Here is an 8,015-nt window from a genome sequence, read left to right on the forward strand (position 1 = left end):
AACCCTTGCAGGCGCAACCCCAAGTCACATGCTGAGAAGAGGGTACTTGACAAATTGGTGGCAGAGCGGTGGAATAGATTTATTTTTTATTAGAGCATTGGTGCATGGATTAAGCAATTATTCCCTGTACTAAAGAATTTTTATCCTTGCGAGGAGTGCACCAGTTCTGCAAGGTTCAACTCAGTTCTTACTTAGACATACTTGCAAACAGTTTCTCTTCCCCGTTTTTCTTTTCTATCTTTTATTTGGCAATGGGTGTTCATTGATATGGCAGCCCAGTACAAGAAGCAGAGCAAAGAAGCTCTGACCGGCCTCTGTGAACAGAGAGGAATAGAGACAGCCGACAGATCCAAGGAACTGATGATACACACTTTGGTTGAGAAGGACACAGAACAAAATACTGAAGCATCTGGGCAAGGAGAGAGTCCACCTTGGAGAGACCCAGCAATGCCAGCTCTTGCACCGGAGGTATCTTCTGGAGGTGCCAGCAATGCCAGTGTTGAGGAGCATATGGACTCTACTTTACAAATGGCCTTACAACAGCAGGGAACATGTGATCCAATCTGCGCCTGCAGCTTATTCTACAGTACCGAGAGGCTGCAGAACGCTTGGACCAGGATGAGAGCGCAGCTGCAGAACGCCGGGAGGAGAGAGCTTTCAAGCTTCAGATGGCTCAAATAGAAAAGGGTAGCATCCCGCAGCTGACCTCCTTCCAGGACATAAATCCAAGGAAACCACGTCTGGAAAACTTCCCTGTGATGGAGAAGGATACGGACTTAGATAATTTCCTTCGGGGGTTTGAAAAAACCTGCAGGCAATACCATCTACCCCGTGAGCAGTGAGCGCAGTATCTAACCCCAGGGTTGAGAGGCAAAGCCCTGGAAGTTTTTGCTGGCCTCCCACCAGAGCTAGATGCGAACTATGAGGCCATAAAAGAGGCCCTGATCAGGAAATACAATCTAACACCAGAAGTGTATCGTAGAAAGTTCCGGAACCTACAACGTGGATCAACTGACAGCTGTGCATATGTTGTGAGCACCTTGAGGACCACGTTCCATCAATGGATCAGGGGAATTTCTGTTAACAGTTTTGAGGACTTAACGGATCTTCTGGTCAAGGATCAATTTCTTCACATGTGCCCCACGGATGTACGACAATTTGTGTGTGATCGGGAGCCACAAACTGCGGATCAGGCTGCAAGGATTGCGGACTGCTATGTGGCTCACAGGATGCCTGAGGTGCTGAAGCCATCAGGATTCAGCTGGAGGGGAGGTAAGCCAAACGGAGACCCTTCTGCCTCTGCCGGCTGATCACCAGTGCTGTCCAAGCCCACCTTCTATGGGGTCTCGGGAAATAGACATTCTCTAGGTGATGCACGCCGGTGCTTCTCCTGCAACAAAGTGGGACATGTTAGCGCTGTCTGCCCTGATAGGGAGAAACGCCCAACTACCACCACAAAGCCAACTGTGTCCCCACCGTCTGTCCTCTTTGTGGACAGCTCTGAAGCGAGGACTAATGAGAACTGTCAATCTGTCACTGTTGGCAATAAAGTCACCATTGGTCTCAGAGACACTGGGGCAGAGGTGACCCTGGTGCGTCCAGCCATGATAACCCCTGCCGATATCATACCAGGAAAAACGATGTCTATAACCGGGATTGGAGGGATCAGCCCTGCCCTGCCCATGGCCCGTGTGTACCTGGACTGGGGAGCAGGGAAAGGATTGAGAGAAGTGGGAGTATCAGAGGCTATTCCCACCAATGTGTTGCTAGGCACGGACCTGGGGAGGATGGTGTCCCACTATATCCCTCCCTTGCAAGTAAATGCTACAGAGACGGTAGAAGCAAGTGACCCACCTGAGATCCCGTGCAAGGAGGGAAAATGTCCCAATGCACAGGACTATACGCATGTGGCAGCTGTGACCCGGAGTCAGGCTGCGGCTCAGACTCAGGCCCAGAGATTAGGGGATGAGTCTCAGCCAGAACTGCCAGGACAGGAGGCCCATACTGTGCTACCGGAGCCTCCATGCATGGCAGACCCACCAAGGTCCCTGATAACTGACACTGAAGACTCAGCTTCCGACCAGGGCCTGGCAGTCACACTAGGCCGGGGCCTGCAGGCTGACAGTCAGAGCTTCCAGGAGGCCCTGCAGACAGATGTCAGTTTGGAGGAGCTCAGATGTCTTGCAGACCGACCCCCTACGGCTTCTAACAAAGAGAGAGTATACTGGGACCAGGGCAGACTGTATACAGAGACTATCCCCACGAATACTACAGAACCTTGGGACTGTGAAAAGTGGCTGGTCGTTCCTTATCCATTTAGGGAACAATTATTGAGAATTGCCCATGAAATTCCTCTGGCCGGACAGCTTGGAATACAAAAGTCTAAAGCTCACCTGACACATAACTTCCATTGGCCCAAGATGGGGATAGATATTGCCAATTACTGTAGATCCTGTGTAGTTTGTCAGAGAGTTGGAAAGTTCAGGAATATACAGAAAGCTCCATTGATAGTGCAGCGCCCCAGGGTCCTGGTCGTTTCAGTAGTGTCATTCTTCCACCAGGGGGAGTGATATTACGTCTGAAGGCAATAAAGGAGATCTCTTTACCAGGTATCACAAACCACACAACACACTTCACACTCCAGAAGGCCACGGAGCTGCGCCTGCTTACCAATGCAGCAGCATCCAAAGGAAGAGACATTGAAGGGAATTGCGTTGCTGAGAGTGAGAAACAAAGTCATAGCAAAAGGAGAGAAAACTAGAAGGAGTTCTGCCCTGTAAAAGGCTGCCTCCTTTCTGAGGTGCAGAAGCCGGTAGCCAGAACACCGTGGGAGTCATCGTCTCCAAGCCTGGCTCCAGAGACCGGCAGGACAGCTAGTTCCATATTAGTTGACCGACCTTATACCCAGGAGGCACGGTGGCAACTTGTGGGGGCCGGGGCATGATAGTGTCCCTGTAAAAAGCCTCAGGCCATCAATCATACGGGTTTGTCCTATCATATCCATCAGGGAGACAGAGCGAAAGAGACTTAACATCTACAATAGCTGTGAGGACCTTACCGAAAAGCTCAGCAGGGAGGTACTACAACACTCAGGCGCTAGAGGAAGGCTACTGATTTCCACCTGGATAAGGGGACTCTGGAATTGCCTTCAGACCGGCCGGACTCTGCCTGCCCTGTAATCCTGTACTCTGGACTGAGGACGCTGAAGCTTACAGTAAAAAGGTAAAGAGACTGCAACCTTGTGTCCTCGTTATTCACTGCGCCTCACACCATCCATCATCTACACTCTGGGAAGCCCTGGGGACACACTTCACCTGTGGGAAGGTATACCAACTAGCTGCCATAACATCACCCCAGCGGACCCCTAAGCAGCGTCGGTCACCCTGACCGAATACCACAGATGGCGTCACGAACATTATCCCTTTAAAGACCTTTCCCCCTTTTATCAACGGACGCCCCTAGGGCCACAGACCGGGTCAGCCATCGTGACATCCCCCTTGAGAACCGAAGGGCCCGGCTCCGAGTACCCCACTGCCCTACTGGGAGCGCTCCAATACCACTGCTAGTGATTGATGAACCTTTCCAGCGAGTGGCTGTGGATATCGTAGGGCCACTTGCAATCCCTAGCAGCTCTGGCAAAAAGTACATCCTCACAGTGGTGGACTATGCTCCACGATACCCGGAAGCTGTGGCACTATCCTCCATCCGAGCAGACAAAGTGGCGGATGCTTTACTGACTGTGTTCTCTCGTGTGGGAGGAGGGTCAGGGGGCCACTTGATTTGATTAAGGACTGTTGGGAGGACGACCCCAGCACTACTGGAGTCTCAGTGGTCGAATTTGTACTGCGGCTCAGAGAGAGAATGCAAAAACTGAGCAACCTGGCCCATGAGAACGTGGCCCAGGCCCAAATCACTCAGAAGGTCTGGTACGGTCCAGATAATTCCGGTACCAGAAAAATCAGTACCGGAATTATCGGTGTCCGTGTGCCCGTGCGTTTCTGTGGCACATCAGTTTAGCGCTGTCCCCTGCATCTGGTGCTGAAGCCTCCATTCATATCTTCTCTGCAGCAGCGTTTGCTGTAGAGAAGATATGAATATTCCTTTTTTTTTTGTTTCTCGTGTGTAAAGTAAAGATCCGGTCACGTGGGGCCGCTCATTTACAGTCATGAATATGCGGCTCCACCCCTATGGGAGGTGGAGCCGCATATTCATGACTGTAAATGAGCGGCCCCACGTGACCGCTCATACAGTACAAGGTGCTGCCAGGACAGGAAGCAGCGCCAGCCTGTGAGGGAGCCGGGTGAGTATTTTAATAACAGCGGGCGGGCGCACAGGGGGTGGGAGGGGGTTGGGTACATGGATCTTTATTTTACACACGATTATTCATATCTTCTCTACAGCAAACGCTGCTGCACAGAAGATATGAATCGTGGCTTCAGCACCAATGGGGGGGACAGCGCTTAATGTAGCGCTGTCTCCTGCACGGCACACGGACTGCACACGGACAACGTCCGTAGCGGTACGTGTCTTACACGGACCCATTGAGTTTAATGGATCCGTGTAATCCGTGTGCTCCCACGAACACTGACATGTCTCCGTGTTTGGCAAAAAATCAATGACATCTGCACAGATGCATTGATTTCACTGTGTCTACGTGAGTCAGTGGCTCCGCTATGTGAGGAAACTGTCACCTCACGTACCGGAGCCACTGACGTGTGAAACCGGCCTTAGAAGGTATATAGTCGCCGAGCTAATGCTGGGTGGACTTGGTTCTTTTTAAAGGTCATATAAATTATTTATTTATTGATTGATGAACTCTTAATGGTTTTACTTATTTGATTTTAATTGGTTATTAAATTGTTTGGTATTGGTATCCCTTAATAAATATCACGGCCTATTTTATCCAAAGAATTTGGGTCTTTTATTTTAGTTATTTAAGTTATATATTATTGTAAAATGAATTGGGCCTTGTGCCTCCATGAAAACTGATCAAAAAGTTATATGCAAAAAAAAAAAATAGTGTAAATGAAAATGCCAAACCGTCCGCAAAAAAATAAAAAAAAGTCACAGCTCTCAGACTATGATGATGCAAAAACAAATTAATTTTTATAAAATAATGTTTTTGGTGTGTAAAAATAGCAAAGTATATAAAAAAAAAAAAAAAATCTGTTGTTGCTGTAATGGCCCGCCTGAAGGATCCCCAGTACTTGTGCCGCACGCAGCGGCCCGCCTGTAGGATCCCCAGTACCGCACGTGGGGGCCCGCCTGTAGGATCCCCAGTACTTGTGGAGCATGCGGCGGCCTGCCTGTAAGATCCCCAGTACTCGCACCGCACGCGGCGGCCCACCGGTAAGATCCCCAGTACTCGCACCGCACGCGGCGGCAGCCCACCTGTGGGATCGCACCGCCAGGTAGGAGGACAGTTTTGCTTGGCAGTAGATCCCTAAGGGTTATTAAGATCGACTACAGTAGCGCAAAGCTGCTCAGACAGCAATGATCATACAAAAACAAATGCGACAATATGTAAAAATAATGGCGGCCCTGACAGCGCAAAGTGAGGGTTCAGACACAATCCCTCGATCTCACCCTGTAATATTACTCGATGGACGAACATATAAACGGAAGATGGTGCGATACATGGACGGAGCCGCTGACGACGAGCAATCGTCTAAAAACAAAAAGTCCAGATTTCCTATTAGGACTTGTAGAAAGGGTAAAAAGTGCTACTGCTTTAAAAATTGCCTTAAAAAACCCTGAAGTAGCAAAACTCGAAAAAAACATATTCGGTCACATCGGGAATATTTAGGCTCTGTGCCCATGTCGCAGATTCATGTGCGGATTTTTCTGCACCGTTTTTGCCAGATCCGCAGGTAAAACGTTACTGCGTTTTACCTGCAGATTCACGGCGGGTTTACCGCAGAATTCCTGCGTTTTTTGGGTGGATTTCACCTGCGGTTTTACACCTGCAGATTCCTATTGAGGAACAGGTGTAAAACGCTGCGGAATCTGCACAAAGAATTGACATGCTGCGCAAAATACAACGCAGCGTTTCCACTCTGTATATTCCGCACCATGGGCACAGCGGATTTGGTTTTCCACAGGCTTATATTGTACTGTAAGCCGCAACGTGTGCACATACCCTTAGTGTTTCCTGAATGTGACGGGTGCAGGATTACTGGCAGAGAAAAGTACTGCAAACAGGAAAAACAAGAGACGCCGACACACAAGGCTGAAAAAACAAACAAAAGCAAAGTTATAACTGCAGCGCCCCAGAGTCCTGGTCATTGCAGTAATGTTATTCTTCCACCAGGGGGAGTGATGTTACGTCTGAAGGCAATGAAGGAGATCTTCTGTCCAGGTATCACAACCACTACACACACTTCACACTCCAGTCCACCAGGGGGAGCCATGCTTCTATCTATTAGGGCACTCCTCACACTTAGGTAAAACTGGTGGGTTGGTTAGGAAGTTAGACAGAGGCTGACTGGAGGGAGTAGGAGATAGTCAGTGAGTCCCGACCGAGTTTGGCAGAGGCTGGTTGGAGTGGGTTCCAGCCAGCTCCAGACTGCGGCCTGCGGAAGACGAGGGTACACGGAGCTGTGCCTCCATCCCATGCGGCAGCATCCCAAGAAGGAGACATTGAACGGAAGTGTGTTGTAGTGAGTGAGCAACGAAGTCATAACAAAAGGAGAGGAACATCAGTGGGAGATCAGCTAGAAGCAGGCTGCCTCCTTCTGAAGCCCACTACCGGTAGCCAGAACACCGAGGGAGTAAGGTTCTCTATGCCGTTACTTCAGAGAATGGCAGGACAGTTCATTCCATGTTGGCTGCCCGACCATTTACCCAGGAGGCAGGGTGGCAACTTGTGGGGGCCGGGGCGTCTCTAGGGTCCCTATAAAAAGCCTCAGGCCACCAGTCATAGGGGTTTGTCCTATCCGTCAGGGGGACAGAGAGAAGAGACTTAACATCTGCGATAGTTGTGAGGACCTTACCGAGTTGCTCAGCAGGGAGGTACTATAACGCCCAGGCGCTAGAGGAAGGCTATTGATTTCCACCTGGATAAGGGGACTCTGGATTTGCCTTCAGACCGGCCGGACTCTGCCGACCCTGTTGTCCCTACCCTGGACTGTGGATGCTGAAGCCTTCAGTAAAGGTAAAGAGACTGCAACCTTGTGTCCTCGTTCTTCACTGCACCAAACACTATCCACCATCTATATGCATTCTTTGCGATATGGGAGAATGATCTAAGCAAAACTTTATCACTAGAGGATAGATCCAAGTGTCTCCTCCATACCTTCAGATCTTCGCTGTGTGCTGACCACCAGGAGAGAAGTTATAAGCTGCTGTCCCGATGGTATGGATGCCTGGACAGTATCCACAATATGTTCCCATCCACCCCAGATCTTTGCTGGAGGTGTTGGACAGAAAAGGGATCGTACTCACATATTTGGTGGACTTGTCCTCCCATTCATAAATTCTGGAAGGACGTATTTGATCTACACAACAAATTGTCCTTTTATAGGATGCAGCCGACTATGGGGATGGCCTTGTTATCGATGTGTGACCTCTCCATTGCCAGATTTAAGAGAGGTCTTCTTAGACATTTCCTCACAGCCGCACGCAATCTGATACCTCGGTACTGGAAACAATCCAAATCTCCATCACGCTCTGATCTTGTTCTAGAATTGGACCATATACAGAATGGAGCAGCTGATCGGGCAGGACACAGGAACCCTAGACAGACAAAGTGCTGAACATATGGTCTCCATGGATCATGTTCAGTGAGACTCCGGATCTGATATCTTGGATGGGACACAGTTGATTGCAGACGGGAAACCAGGACCCAATCCCCACCTACTTGTTCCCCACCCCCTTGTTCCCCCCTCCTTGTCCCCCCCTCTCTTGTTCCCCACCCCCTTGTCCCCCCCTCTCTTGTTCCCCACCCCCTTGTCCCCCCCTCTCTTGTTCCCCACCCCCTTGTCCCCCCCTCTCTTGTTCCCCTCCCCCTTGTTCCC

The 8,015-nt window shown here is 49.9% G+C and overlaps 1 pseudogene; it reads left to right on the plus strand.

Moving 5' to 3' along the window:
• Positions 1-267: 267 nt before the first annotated feature.
• Positions 268-7,564, plus strand: LOC138649509 (uncharacterized; annotated as a pseudogene).
• Positions 7,565-8,015: the final 451 nt, after the last annotated feature.

The sequence above is a fragment of the Ranitomeya imitator genome, chromosome 9 (genome assembly GCF_032444005.1).
Source record: "Ranitomeya imitator isolate aRanImi1 chromosome 9, aRanImi1.pri, whole genome shotgun sequence".
In the NCBI taxonomy this organism is placed as follows: domain Eukaryota; kingdom Metazoa; phylum Chordata; class Amphibia; order Anura; family Dendrobatidae; genus Ranitomeya; species Ranitomeya imitator.